We start from the raw sequence: 15,735 nt of genomic DNA, 5'->3' as shown, positions 1-15,735 counted from the left end.
TTGATGCCAATAAGCTTCAGCTAGATTAGGCAGAGAAGTCATCTTAGATTTATTCTTGTCATGTTTCAAAATGTTCACTACATTTGGGTCTTGTGAGGTCAGCAGATATGTGTGGAGTCCCACGACTGCAGATCTATATTTATAATCAATTTCAAGGAGGCTCATCCCTCCTTCGGAACAGGGAATATATAACCTTGATACACATTGATTTTTATAAATCATTTGTGAACATGAAGCATCCTTCTTGTTTTCCTATCTAATCTATCCAACATGTTTTGGGGCCAGTCAATCACTCCAAAACTGTAACTTAGGACAGGAAGTGCAAATTGGTTTATAGCCTGGATTTTGTTCCTAGATATCAGTGCTGTTTTCAAGATTAATTTAAGTCTTCCGAAGTATTCCTTGCTAAGTTTGATTCACATTTGTTCATGTTTTATTGTTGATCCTTCATAAGTTCCCAAATATTTATACACTCCTTCTTTTATACCACATTCTTGTCGCAAACTAAAGTTTTCCTGGCATTGCAGCTTTCCTGCTTTAAAGGTTGCTTTTGCACATTTATCAAGACCAAATGACATTCTTGTATCATCTGAAAAAGTTTTGACAACTTGCAGTTGTGCTTTCAGTTCTTCATCTGATGAGCTATACAGTTTTAAATCATCTACAAAGAGAAGGTGAGAACTCTTTACACTTTATTGTTTTCTAGGAGCCAGATTATAGCCATGGATTAAGCTGTTGAGTAAACAACTTAATGGATTAAGGGCAAGGCAGAATAGTAACTGTGACAGAGAGTCACCCTGGAATATCCCCGTTTGAATTTTTATCCTTGGGATAACATTTTGTTCTTTATCATGGCTTAATTGCAAAGTGGTCTGCTACTGTTTCATGGTTACTGTAATGTAATCAATCAGTGTGGGGAGTATCATACATTTTTAAGCACTGTTTTATCCATGAATGAGGGATACTATCAAATATTTTTTTATAGTCAATCCATGCCATACTTAGATTCTTCCCCTTTTTACAGTTCTCCACTATGAATTTATTTAACAACAAATGTTCCTTTGTTCCATATGACTTTCTTTTATTGCCCTTTTGTTCTACTGCCATAATTGAGTTTTCTTCTAAATGACTATAAATTCTGTCAGCATCAATTCTCGTGTATAGTTTATATGTCGTCGGAAGGCAAGTTATTGGTCTATAATTTTTAGGGTAGCTTGCAGGTTCACTCTTAAGTAGGAGCATTGTTTTTCCTGTTGTTAACTAGGTTGGTGTCTATTCTGGGTGCGCATATAAGTAGTTCTTACTCATGGCTAAATCTTCATGCAAAGATGTTAATACTTTTAACCAGAAGTTAGCTACTGCATCTGGGCCTGGGGTTTTCCAATTAGAGGCATTTCTTAACTTTGTTTCAATCTCTCTAGCTGTTACCTCATCCCATTTCATATCCCGTACCTTTAAATTTCTTATTCTTTCTTTTACTTCTTCTATCCATTTAGCATCTTTGTTATGTTCCACAGGATCTTCATATATACTTCTCCAAAATGTATCTATTTCTTCTTTTTTGGCAGTCATTCAATTCCTTTTACATTATTTCCCAGTTCTCTAAAAAAACCTTTTTGGGTCATCAATTAATTGCTTGCACTTTCCCTTTATATTTATCTTCGTATCTTCTAAGTTTTTATGCCTGTGCTGAAATTTTTAGTTTGTTATTTGTGATAGTGCATGATAGATCCTGGTCTGTTCTAATATTGTGCATTGTTTTTATCACATCTATCTTTCTTAGTATTTTTGTTGATCTATTCCCTCTTCTATAGTCTTCTAACAGTGACACTTCTTGTCTTAATTGCTTTATAATTTATTCAATATTTCCATGATGATATTCGATTTCTCCCCTTCCTTTCTCTCACTACCCTGTGTTCTTGTGGTAGAACTTTATCAGTTATTAATTTAGCTGAACAGTAATATATCCTGTTTACTTCTGTTATATCACATGGATCTCTATGATCAGTCCTAATTACTGTGTTCATTTGTTTTATCAGACTTCTGACTTCTTGGGTTTTATTAACCTTCTGCAGTCTATTTCTTTCATTGATCTTAATATATCTGTCCATGTCTATTAAATCAAGCAATTCTTCTCACAGCTCATTTTCTTCCAAACTAAGGGCACATCCCTTGTTTTCCAATTCCTGCAGGCATTCTATAGAAGGTTCTATAGCGTCTTCCTGTGACACAGTCTCATCAATTTCATCCTGTGCCATCCATTGCTCTATCATATGGGAACTCACTGGCCTACCACTCCTCAACACTGACTGCATCAGACTTCCACAGTTCTCTGTTCCTTCCCTTGCTGTCTAGCACCTGACCAATTGCTTCCTGTCCCACTGGTCTCCCCTTAATTTGGATATCCATTACTTTATCCTGTTGTGGTGCTTTCTGAATTAGATTTTCTACACAGAATCCTTCACGTTGCAGGTACTCCATAACCTCAGTTTCTATTTCTTTAACTTCTTCATTACTAATCTCCTTTTCTACTTTTCCTCTGTCTTCTTATTTTTTTGTATTGTAAAGTTTTCCATGTCCGGATTTGTTTGTCTATATTTCTCTTTAAATATCTTTGGTGCTGCCTGTACACTGATTAATTAGGCTTTCTCCTTTGCATAAATATTGCACCACATCAAATCTCTCTTTCTTTCCCATGTCCGTATTTCTTTTTTATACTTTACAAATATCTCTTAGTTTTTTGTTTACTATTTTGAGTCTACTATTGGGAGATGGAGATGAAGAAGAAGATGAACAGGAGGATGACCAGCAGCAATGAAATTACTGAATTGTTAAACTTATGGGTGGATTGTGAAGTTTATTCCACATTGATGTTTAAATGGACACTAAAAGGTAACTGTAAGTAAAACAAGTTTTGTTCTTATCAGCATTTGTATAAAAAGATTCATGCTAAAACTGCATACTATGCAGTAAAGCAGTTTTGCATATTCAGTATCATAATTATATTAAATGTGGAGCATTCATTTCAGTAACTGCTGCACGTGCTAAATATATTAAAGTAAGCAAATACTTTTTTAGTTGTAAAAAATACAGGCTTAACAGTATATCACAAGAAGAAGGGCTGGACAGAAGCAATATTAAGCTAATTTGCTGTTTTCTTGGGCTGCTGTGTTGGGGTGTAAAACTGCATTGATTATACTATATATAGAATAAGGATAAGTGAAATGAAGAAGTCTGCAGCTGAAAGTAGTTGTACAGTCTGCTCTAAGGAAATTTACAAAGATTCATTCATACATCTGCATAGGTGTTAACTTTTTTTTTCTTTTCGCATTGCTAACTACATTTGTACAGAGACAAGCTGTCTGCAGGTGCAAAAAATTAGTTTTAAGAGTTCTGAGCATTCTTTGTTGAGGGAAATGCAAAATAAAAGCACAATGGCAAGCAGTTCAGTGACAAATAAAGTTGGAACTTTTGGGGTGTATATAAGAGATAGCAGCCTCACTAACAGCCCAAACACTTTAATGCATGTAATAGAACAGTTTACAATTTGGTTTTATTTAAAGATACCCAGTGTATGGTTTCTTAGGGCTAAAAGTTTGTTTTCTGAAAGCATGCAAGCTGTATTCCTTATCAGTGAGGGGAATATAATTAAGAAAAGAAAATACACCAACCAAAGTAATTGAGAACACAAGCCATTACATGTGCTTTAGCATGGATAACCTTAATTTTAGGTTTGGTAGCACCTGTATACACTGCTGTTGATTTGTGGCAATTATTCCTATCTGGAAGGTTAAACTTCATTTTTGAAGATGTACATAGTTTTATGTGTTTCTTCTAAATTAACAGGGAATGGGAGTGTTCTGAAACTCTGTTTTTGAGGGTTTTCATTAATACAAAAAGTCCTGAAAAACATGGCAAAGGTTCAAATAGAGATGAAAAGACACAATTGTAAAAGATTACACTTCCAAACATTAGTGTGTGAATGTAAGACAGTTGGAAATATACATTCAAAAAACTGTTGTGTAAATTAGGTGGGAACAATAGCTTTTTATCATAATGGCTATATTATCCATATTATCTTGGAATGTAAATCACCTTACAGGTACAGACAAACAGAAATGATATTGAATTGTATTAAGAAATACAGAGTGCAAATAGCAATGCTACAGGAAATGGATTTGGAAAGAAATGAACTTGTGAATTTGACAAAGAAAGGATTTCAGGACAGATATTCAGCAGAATATCAGAGACAAAGGAAAAGGGGGCTCCAATAATGATAGAAGAGGGAAAAATAATGGTAGATTTGTGGTAGTACAGGGCCATTGGCAAGGGAGGATTACACTGGCATTTATTCATATTCCACCAAAAAAAAACCTACCATTATAGAGCATAAGAAAATTTTCAGAGAAGTAATCAGCTTTCAGCATGGAATAATATATAGAGATTGGGAAAGGAACTTGATTTGCAATTGTTAGGATGTATCATGAGACCTAGAAGGAAAAATGTAACAAAAGAAGATAAATTACAAACAGCGGAAAACTGGGCTTCCAACACGCAGATCCAAAAACGGAAGAATTGTTCCAAAAACAGTTCCAAAAACAAGAGAACAAATTTATTAATCGCTTTCGGAAGGGTTAATACCCCTCCTTCCTCAAAATGAAAAAGATACAAACACAGAATGCAAACTGCACTACTATTTAAATTAATTAATGTCAGGTGATTACTCTCATTCGTAATTTCAATAAGACAAGCGTTGCCTAGCAACCAAATACATGCTTGTTACAATAAAATAATACTAAATGAAATGCAAGGAGCTGTAAATTGTATATGAAAAAATAATATATAATATATAAAATGTAAAATATAAAAACATACAAACATTAAATACTTATAAACACGCCTACAAACTTAATATTTAATAAAAACTCATATAAGCATAGTGTATGCTCGTGTTTCTACTCTAAGCATTAAAATGTTACACCATATACTACACATAATAAATGATGTAGAATGCCAAACAGCAATTAAATAGGATACCAATGTCTAACCAGGGTTTACTTAACTACCATTGCTTCCGATAACCCAAAAGTTGCAAGGGAAGCAATCATACAAAATGCGTCTTTTCAACGGCTAATTAGATTAACTAAATGTTAATATCTAGTAAGCTATCTTTTTAATGCCAATTTCCTTAAAATAGATGTTATAGAAATTTGTTCGTTTAATCCTGGGGAAAACGCTTGTCTTATTGAAATTACGAATGAGAGTAATCACCTGACATTAATTAATTTAAATAGTAGTGCAGTTTGCATTCTGTGTTTGTATCTTTTTCATTCTGAGGAAGGAGGGGTATTAACCCTTCCGAAAGCGCTTAATAAATTGGTTCTCTTGTTTTTGGAACTGTTTTTGGAACAATTCTTCCGTTTTTGGATCTGCGTGTTGGAAGCTCAGTTTTCCGCTGTTTGTGCTTTAAAGACGATAAATTTCCAAAGAAATGTATGACAATATTTGGTATGAAAGATGTCAATTCAGTATTAGGAACTCACACAGAATTTGCATATTATTCTCCAAGGCACAATAACTGGGCTAGACTGGACAGAAATTCTATTTCTTAGGAACATGTGCATTTGATTGAAAATTATAAAACCCATGCAATAACTGTTTCACATCATGTACTGATAAAAACTAAGATAAAAACTCAGGGCTTTGGATTAAAAATAAGTCACTGGTGTTTTCCCAGCTGGCAGTTAAAAATGGAGGAATTTAAGGAATTTGTGGTGGATATTATTCCAGTGTTATTACAGAAGATAGAAATTTCTTCAGAAGTGATAGCTAGTGAGTGAGATAAAATCAAAATGGAGTTTAAAAATAGGGTAGAAATAAAAGAGAAATAAATGTGGTTAAGAAGTAATAATAATTATTTAGAGAGACTGGCAAAGGTTAAACTATTTCAGAGTAAGGGGCATCTCACAAAACAAGAAGAGGCATAACTGTAGAGTGCTAGAGAGAGGGGGCAGCACTAACACATTGGAAGATTGCTGTGGTGGCTGTATGACCCAAAGATGGTATAGACTTTTCAGACCCAGCTTCATATAAACCCATTTTAATTTTAAACCTTGATTATAAGGTGATTATATCTATACTAGCTAAAAGAATGGCAAGCGTGTTGCCAAAATTGACAGATATAGATCAATGTGATTTTGTGGAGGGGAAGCAACAATCTGACAAAGTGAACAGAACAATTATTTTTCAGAGGCAAGCAGAAGGTAAGAAAATATTGCTGTTGTTGGTGGGCTCTGATACAGAAAAAGCATTCAACAGAGTAAGCTGGGATTTTATAATTAGGGCAATGGAAGTATTTGCATTCCTTGATATGGTTAATTTGGAAGCTATATGATATATCAGAGACAAGAATTAAAGTAAGATGATTCCACTGTGCTAAGTTGTATTTGAACAGAGGAATTAGGCAGGAGTATCCTCTTTCTGCTTTGCAACGTGTTTTATATTTAAAGCCATTGACAAAGAAAATAAAGGACTCAGACATTCAAGGATGCAATTGGTATGGTAATCAAAAAAAGTTGGATTTATTTGCAGATGATATTATTTTGTACTAGAAAATTCCAGAAAAGGACATCTCAGAGACAGTTTCAAGTCTTTTTCAGGATATATTAATGCAGGTAAAACAAATGTTATAGCCATACATTATGTACCCACATGGTTCCCCTTCACAAGATCGAATTACTGAAAGCTCGAAACTCATAAGATCGAGTTCAAAATCTCGAGTTTCAGTAACTCGAAATTATGAACGGGAAGTGTAAAACATTAGATTAAGGGTTTTACTTACCTTTTTGTAGGGGGCTGGGTCCCCCTGTACTGTTCCTTCCTTAATGTGCAGGTTTCATGACTGCACTTCAGCGAAGAAATAGAAAGTGTACCGTTGTGTGCTTATGCATATAGTGCATAATGGTACATTTCCATCTCCTTTGCTGTAGTGCAATCTCGGAGTTGGTATATTTAAGTAGGGGGGTGTGGGGGGTGCAAGGGGTGCAGCCCCCCTGCAAAAACATTAGAAAAAGTGTTTTTTACTTTTCTTTTGTGCCCCTTCACAATCTCGAGTATATGAATACTCGAGAATTTGGGCTCTGGCTTATGAGTTTCGAGTATTCATATATTCGATCTTGTGAAGGGGAACCACCCACATACAGATTGGTTGAGTAAAATCCATATCTATGGGGACATGATAAGGTGAAGCATTTTGAATATGGATTAAAACGGTTTGTGTTATGACAGCTAAGGATATATGGGAAAATAAATAAAGGATAATATAAAAAGTGAGAAACTGGAAACTCTTGTTCATGGATATGAATAGTAAGATACAAGCAGTGAAAATGTTTTAGTCCCTTTAGTTTTAGATATGGTTAAGGCATATTTTTATAAATCAAAGTAGAAGTTGCAGACAACAATTAATAAAGAGTTTAAGGAATTTATCTGGTAGGGGAAGACAACAAAATTTAAGTGTGATAAGTTGATCCATCCAATATAACAGGGTAAATGGATAAATCTGAAGCATAGTAGAAGTTCAAGTAACAAGGTGTGAGTAGATTTTGGATGCAGATCCTTAAGAAGAGGGAGAAGAATAACAACCATACAGAATATTATATTCATAAAGCAGCAGAAGTATTCTAAAAACTAAGCTAACACACGGATGAAGAAGGGAGATTTTGCCAATAGGGATGATTGCAAACAGGAGTACAGAAAATATGCAAGAAAGGGCTGGAATTTACTGGAGGAAACTGCCAAAGGAACCAAAGTATTGAGAGCAAATAATTAGAGAGGGAAACATAACAGAGTGGGATGAGGCAAAGATGATGTTTGGACTGCAGGCTAGCGTGGCCTTTCCTACAAGGAATTTATTTAAGAGTATAGGCAAACAGAAAGGGGTGGGAGAATCCTAAATGAAAGACCTGCTCTAGTAGGGTTTTTAACTGAATACAGAACAGAAGTTATTGTTGAAAAACAGATAATTAATAGGGTACATAAACTAATGCATGATAACTGACAATCAGCCAAAAGATGTTAGAAGACATTGGAAAGAAAGACTGAAAAAGCACTTTACAAGGGAACAATGAGAGGGTATATATATGGCTTCCAAGTATGTTACAAAGTCATGAAGGTTTAGGATTTTTGGAAGTGTTTGCATTGGTACGTTATACTTCAAGCAGACTTTGAAGAATTTTTGCTCAAGTAGACAGCAAAGGTATGATGGAGAAGAAAGAGATAACTAGGAATATGTGTTTTAGAGTTTAATGAGTTGGCAGATTTTAACAATTCCCTGCAGAGTACTCTCTCAGCAATACTGGATGAGCAAATGGTTGTAAATAAGGAGATGATTCTTTTGAGCTAGGAGAGTAGATCTGAATTGCATGGACATAGTAAGGTCTTGTTAAATTTTATTCTGTTTGAGATCAAAGTCTAAACCAACTGTATTTGAATTACTGAATATTATAAAACAGACAAAAGAACTGGAAGTGGGATCTTCAGAAAATGGAAGGAGCAAATTACATAGAATAAATGGAAACTGTGGGAAAAATACATGCGGAATAATCTTTAAAGCAGGAGGAGTGAAGTATAAGGGAATGCAGGAATTGAGCAAAAAGAAAGGAAGAAAGAAAAGATATGTGTCCTATAATATATATAAAAGCAAAACATGTTTGCCTAGTCTTGATGATAATTTAAAAAGGTGTTTAAAAACATTTAGGGCATATATAATAAAGTTATGTACTCATCATAACTATGCATCTGTGTTGTCTGTTTAACACCTTCCTCAACTAATACATCTTGGATCAAAGCTCAGATCTGAGTTTGGCCCCTTCTAAAGACTTGACTCTGTAGCTTATGCTCCTTCCCTTACCCATAATCTTCCTGTCTATCAAGAACTACCTCAAATTGAGTCTTCCCTCCCTTCAGGCTACATCACCGCAATGTAAAGTAAAAAGTGCAATAATACAGTAAAACTGACAATATTAACCCAGTAAAACTGCATAAAGGAAGAAGAAGAAGGAAGGTAGAGCTGGAGCTCATCAACAATCAGGCGATATAATACTCCTCAGGTTGAACAAGGAGATCAGGAAATAAACATTTTTAAGTAGGAAGGGGACTGGAGAGCAGGAGGTTGGGGAAGGATGAAAGCAGACAATACAGATGCATAGTTATGATGAGTACATAACATTTGTATCTGCTGCTGTCTTTTTCTTGCATTCCTCAGCTAATAGGGTACAGTCTCCAGCTAGAGAAAACCCCAGGGTAGTCCTCATGAAAGGATATTCTGGAGTACAGAGGAGCCAAATTTTGTTCTGTTATTAGAAATAATGTCTAATTTGTACTAAGCAATGGAGATATGATTGTTAGATCAAGTTACCACTCTATAAATGTCATCTATAGTAGCTCTAGACCAGAAGGCAGTGGATGTGGCCACAGATCTAGTGGAATGAGCCTTAAGAGGTTTAAGAAGTGTCAATCCATTTTACTTACAGACAAAAAAATGCATTCATTCAGCCACTTGCCTAAAGTCACCTTTCATAGGTTCATGAGTTCATAGGTGTGTACTAGGCTAATAGCCCTGGGGCCTTTAAAGCCTATTCATAGGATTACCCTGGCATAGTGCCACCCGATCTTAGTTCCCAGTGCCTCTGTCAAGTAGAGCCACTGGAGTTATCACCCGGTTGAATTTTCTGTTTCCCATCCACTCATCAAGATTTCTCTTGAAGATCAGTGAGGTGCTCTGCTTGACATGTATGGGAAGTCTATTCCATAGCATGGGCTATGTACCTGTCCCTCCAGCATATTCTGTTAATTGTGGTAATGAGGTTGAGGTCTTTGGAGCGTGTGTTGCTGAGGGACTGGGATTTCTTTAGATGTAGCATTTGTAACAGAGCTGGGTCAGACATGACTTTGTAAGTCAAGCAGAGATTGCCTCTAAGTAGGCGATATGAGACAGAGAATAGTTGGAGTTTTTTGAGCCTCTTCATATAGGACAAGTGTTTAAGGCCTAAGATCCTCTTTGTAAGGTACTTTTGCTGCCTCTCCACTTGTTATGCATTTAGTGAGGTACATGCCAAATGGGGTATTGTACTTGATGATTGGCCTAAAAATGGAAGAGCAGAGGGAGACAATGACCTCTTTCTTCCTGAATGCAAAACCCTTAGTAATGAGATGTGCCACTTAGAATGACTTTCTGACCACAGTGGCAATGAGGTGATCAAAAGAGAGGTTGCTGTCAACCTGTTTTCCCAGATTTCTTATAATGCCTTTTGTGTTCAGTGGACTACCATCAATGTGGTGATTCATGGGAACTGGGTTTTTACCAAAGGGGAAGATGGAACATTTTATGGCACTGAGCCTAAGGCCATGGTTCTGACACCAGTCGTTGGTCTCATTGAGGCCATTCTGTAGGATGTCAACATCACTTGGGAAGTTAATAATAGCTCCCAACATGCAATCGTCAGCGAACTTTGTCAGCCAGAGTCCCTTCATTTTTGCCTGGACTTCACAGAAGTTTATACCAAACAGGAGAGGACCCAGCACTGAACCCTGTGGGACTCCACTCGTGACTAGTCAGAAGTTTGACTTGGAGTCAGCTACTTTCACACTGTGGGTTCTATCTGTGAGCCAGTTTGCAACCCACCTAGTGATATAGGTGTTGATGCCTAGTTTAGTGAGTTTTTCTATGATTCCTGAGTGGGGAATGGTATTAAAAGCCTTGGTCAGATCAAGGTAGGCTGTATGAACCACTTTGCCTTCATCCACAGCTCTGGTGACTGACTCAAAGAAGTCGACCAAGTTGACCAGACATGGTCAGACCAGACACCCTTCAAAAAAACAAACTGTGTGGGATCCAGAGCTTGGTGTCAGAATCATGGCCTTAAGCTCAATGCCAAAAAAATGGGTTGTCATCCCCTTTGGGAAAAACCCAGTTCCCATGAATTACCACATTGATGGTAGTCCACTGAACACAGAAGGTGTTATAAGAGATCTGGGAACACAGGTTGACAGCAGCCTCTCTTTTGACCACCACATTGCCACTGTCAGAAAGTCCTTCTATGTGGCCCATCTCATTACTAAGGGTTTTGCATCCAGGAAGAAAGAGGTCATTGTCTCCCTCTACTCTTCCCTCATTAGGCCAATCATTGAGCACAATGCCCCATTTGGCATGTACCTCACTAGACATCTGCAACAACTGGAGAGGCTGCAAAAGTACCTCACAAAGAAGATCCTAGGCCTTAAACACTTGTCTTACATGAACAGACTCAAAAAACTCCAGCTATTCTCTGTCTCATATCACCTACTTAGAGGCGATCTCCGCTTGACATGCAAAGCCATGTCTGATCCAGCTCTGTTAGAAATGTTACATCTAAAGAAATTCCAATCCCTCTGCACCACACGCTCCAGTGACCTCAACCTCATTACCACAATTAACAGAACGTGTTGGAGGGACAGGTTCATAGCCCAGAGATTGCCCTTGCTATGGAATAGACTTGCCATACATGTCAAACAGAGCACCTCATTGGCTGTCTTCAAGAAAAACCTTGATGAATGGATGGGAAATAGAAAATTCACCCTGGGGATCACTCCAGGGGATTTACTCAGCACAGGCAATGGGAACTAAGTCGGGTGGCACGATGTCAGGGTAATTCTATGAGCTAGGTTTGTAAATGCTCTAGGGCCATTCGCCTAGTACATACCTATAAACCTATGAACCTATAAAGATTAACCTCTAATTGGGAACAAGTGGCTTGGACCATCCATCCCAAGTAATGTTGTTGGTAGAAGGATAAAACGGCAGCCCTGAGAAACTCCTTTTCTGATGATCTACCAAATAATATATTCCTTGCAAATCCTTGTAATCTATACTGGAACAGAAAGGGACTGTCATCTTATAGACCATTGTACTGCAAGTGTCCATTCCCTCGTGTAGTGTCTTGCTAGGGGTACTAGAGTTATGGAAGCTGCCACAATCCCAGGAGTTGTAAAACCAATCTTGCTGGCAGGGAAGGAAATGAGAGGATGTGGTTTGTAGGACTCTGAAAGGCATTTATTCTTGTGTGAGGTAACCTTGCGATTTCAGTCATCATGTCCAGAAGAGCACCAATGAACTCCAGAACTTGAGCGGTGGAAAGTTGAGACTTGGTGTAGTCCCCTGTGATGCCTAGTTGAAGACATAGCTGTAGCAAGTAATCCCTGGCTTGAATCAGTAGGGTCTTGGTGGGAGCAGAGATGAGTCAGTCGTTGAGGTATGGAAACACTGAGAATCCCAGTAGTTTCAGGTGAGCTGCTTCCACTGCTATGCATTTAGTGAACACACTGGGGGCTGTGGTAAGGCCAAAGGACAGAGCTCTGAATTGGTAATGACTGGCTCCCAGCCAGAAGCAAAGTAATCTCATGGATTGTCTGTCTATTTTAATGTGATAGTATGCACAGTGGAGATCTATGGTGCACATCCAATAGTTCTTGTGCAAAAGAGGCAGAATGGGCTGAATCATAACCATTTGAAACTTGGAACATCTGACATATTGGTTTAAGTTGCAGAGATCCAAGATAGACCTCAGGTCCCTGTTTTTCTTTAACACCAAAAATGAACCTTGATTAAGTTCTGAATCCTTGTTGGTCTTGGGGGGAACCATCTGGATGACTTTTCTGGCCAGCAGTTTTTCTATTTCTATGGCTGCTGTTTTTCTCTGACTGGGTGGAACATTGGGAGGTTTTGTAGACTGACAAAGTAACTGTGAACCAAAACAAACTAAAAACAAAATCCAGTTAGCCATCCAATGGTTAAAAACTTAATCCACTTTATTCCACCAAAAATTAAGGGCTTTCATCCGGAAACACTATTGTAGAGACTTCTTCAGAACTTGTACATTGTAACATCTTGAACCTCAAATATTGTCATTAAAGAAACATTAACCAGTAGGAAACCAATTAATTATATTACCACACCCATTGCCTAACGATCTTACTTAAAACAACACATGCATATAGATGCATCAAAAAATAACAATACATAAAAATACATAGAATATATAAAAGAAATACTACATAAAAATACATATACATAGTAGGCATATTGTGAGTTTTGTAGATTGATGGAGGCAATGTAGGAAAAATGGTATGTAATAGCTTCTGGAAATAATCTTCTGCACCCACGTATCTTTAGTGATGGCTGTCCAGGTTTGTGGATGCAGGCATAAGCCCCCCTGACTGCCTCCAAACTGCAGCAGTCAGGTAACCCTTCAGGATAACTGGTAGTGTTTCTCAGAGAAGGGACGTCTGAAACCCTGATTTTGCAAGCCTTCTCTGCCATGAGGGTGTCATTTGTTATTGGAGTTACCCCTCTGCCATGGAGAACCTGTCCCCACAGAAGTCCTGGAAAGAGCCTTGCAACTTCTGAAAATGCATTTTTTTACATCCTTTTTGGTTTTGGGAAAAGGTTCTTTGAGGTGTAGAAAAGCATATCCCTATGGCAGAAAAGATCTTCAAATCTTGTTCAGTCCTAGATAGGGTTTCTTTAACCTTAGGGGCAATTAAAGGTAGATTCATCAAAAGGAGCTTTGATGAATGATGACTTGAAAGACTCCATTATGTCACAGAGGTGCATTCAGGCATGCTGTCTCACCGCAATTCCTGAAACCACAGCTCTTGTAGCATCTTCTGAGGCATGGGAAATGAGTCTCATAGCACCATTTGATAGGAACTGGATGGTGGCCAGTTGCAAAGAAATGGTGTTCTTATCCTCCACTGACATGGACCCATTGAGGGGATTAGAAAACTTAATGAAGTCCCTTTGATTTCTTGTGACATGTGCCAAATAGTTCAGTAACCTTACAGCAAACGTTGCTGATGCAGAAATGTGCTTCCCAAACCTGTCCAATACTCTGGCCTCTCTGTCATGGGGATGGTCAGTAGAAATTTGATCAGCAAGTTTTGTTTAATGGCTGCTGCTACCACTATAGAATTCATTGGAAGACCCTTGCTTCAGTGGGCCCAATCCTTTGGTGCAATTAGGTATTTGTCAGGTCTTTTGGGAATTGGATCCATGACATCTGGATCCTTCCAAGCTTGTTAGAAGATGAGGTCCACCATCTCGCCCATTGGTGGGACTACAAAGGACATAGCTGAGCCACCTCTGAAAGCCTCATGAAACACAGACTCCTCTTTGGAGGGGGGGGGGTTAGATGACCAACACCTTTCTGTCTCAAAAGTTCAAGCATTTCACCAAAAGAATCATCCTGATGTGGTGATCTGTGGGGCCCTTCTCCATCATTGAAGTCGGTATCTTCTGTGGGGAAATCTAAGTCTCCTCTTGCATATACACTTCCAAGGTGAGCCCCTGGTGGGATGCTCTGGAGAAGACTTAGAAGTGCGAGCTGAGTCTTGGATGAGGACTGTCTCAAGGCTTGCACAGGCTGGCTGCCACCTTGACACATGATGTAGAGGCTCCGAGATCAAGGCAGACAGTTGTGGAAGGGGTGGACCTGAGGGGGAAAGTTTGTCTTACCCACAGAGGTGGAGGAAGCTCTATCTACCACCTCAAAGGCAGAATAGATAGGAGAAGCAAAGGATATCCTAGTAGGAGCTGAAAAGAACTGCCCAGGACGGTTCTGAGCATCACCACGACTCTGCCTCAAGGCAGAAGCTAGATCTGAGCTGTCCAATGCCAAGGCTCTGAGAGGAAGGGATGGGTCCAAGGGCATCATATTTGAAAACAACACCCCCCATCCAGAACTGATGCCTCTGCTCCATGATTTCTTTCTTTCTTTCTTTCTTTCTTTCTTTCTTTCTTTCTTTCTTTCTTTCTTTCTTTCTCCAAAGCATGACGTTCATCCTCCTCCTCCTCTCCACCTCTGAATTCGCATTACATGATTACATGTACTCATTTATGAAGAGTGCTACAGTACCGCCAGTCTTCCCTTCTCTGTCTTTCCTGAGAAACCTATATTCAGGTACCTGTTCATTTCACCCCATCTTGTCAAAGGCCAGTGTTTCTGTGACAACTGCAATGTCCATGCCCCCATTTTGCACCACTGGTTGCAACTCCTCCATCTATTTACCTAGATCCCTTGCACTGCAGAATAATATTACTTGCAGTCTTCAGTGGCTTTGGCTGCATTTTTTCTACTTGGCTGTTTGTCATGACTTCATTTACTGGTTTGCTAATTTTGGTTGGCTTGCCCTTGAAGGTGTATGGAGACCATGGAAAATACCTCTAACTGTGGTGAACTGACACAGTTAATTCAACACATACAGCGACAGCCTAGTGCTTGGGGTAACAATATTCAAGTGAGTCAAAGTGGCTCTAGTGTGAACAGCAGTTTGGGTTTACCTCTTACCCAACCAACAGGTATGGCAAGTAGCTCTACAAGTCATGAATTTACTAATGGTTTATGCAAACAGTCTCAATTTCTAATGTGGAAGAACCGGAGTTTTAATTTGTCTATGTACAGTGATGTTTACACAGGTAATACTAGCGTGTCAATTCCCTTAGGAGATAAACTAAAAGAATTTGAAAAAAACTGTTACTTAAATATAAAAAGACCCAATTGGAAAATACTTATTTACAGAAAAATTTAGACTCCAATTGCATTCTTAAGGGTCTAAGAATGTGGAATTACCCTAATGGCATTGGGCGTAACTCCAATATGTTGCAGGATCTTCATCAAATATTTAACAAGGCTTTATTTGATG

This window comes from Protopterus annectens, chromosome 5.part0 (genome assembly GCF_019279795.1).
Source record: "Protopterus annectens isolate FY-2018-M chromosome 5.part0, PAN1.0, whole genome shotgun sequence".
Classification (NCBI taxonomy): domain Eukaryota; kingdom Metazoa; phylum Chordata; order Ceratodontiformes; family Protopteridae; genus Protopterus; species Protopterus annectens.
Note: the sequence above shows the minus strand (reverse complement) of the source record.